The sequence below is a fragment of the Camelina sativa genome, unplaced genomic scaffold (assembly GCF_000633955.1).
Source record: "Camelina sativa cultivar DH55 unplaced genomic scaffold, Cs unpScaffold13699, whole genome shotgun sequence".
Classification (NCBI taxonomy): Eukaryota; Viridiplantae; Streptophyta; class Magnoliopsida; order Brassicales; family Brassicaceae; genus Camelina; species Camelina sativa.
In genome coordinates, this window is record NW_010934731.1 from 1 (window position 1) to 338 (window position 338).

At 48.5% G+C, this 338-nt stretch overlaps 1 pseudogene; it reads right to left on the bottom strand.

Annotated features, from left to right (window-relative positions):
• Positions 1-4: 4 nt before the first annotated feature.
• Positions 5-332, bottom strand: LOC109132034 (annotated as a pseudogene).
• Positions 333-338: the final 6 nt, after the last annotated feature.

A 338-nucleotide genomic window follows, 5' to 3' on the forward strand; every position in this document is an offset into this window, starting at 1 on the left:
ACTACCTTTGCAATGTCTTTCGTCTCCACAGCTGTTTCTTTAGCCTCTTCTGTCTTCCCCGACAAGAAACCCATAGCTCACTTAGCCGTATCAACCGCACTATCCTTGAACTCCGCAAGCTTACTCACCCCAACATCTTTTCCCTCCGTCGCCTTCTCCACTGTGTAGTCCTTATACTCTCCAGTCTTCTCTGCCGTCTTATCCTTTGCTTCAATTGCCTTCTCCGCGGTGTAATCCTTAGCTTCCACGGCCTTTTCCACCGTGTAATCCTTATACTCACCTATCTTCTCCGCCGTCTTGTCCTTGGCTTCTTTAGCCTTATCCGCCGTATAATTAGC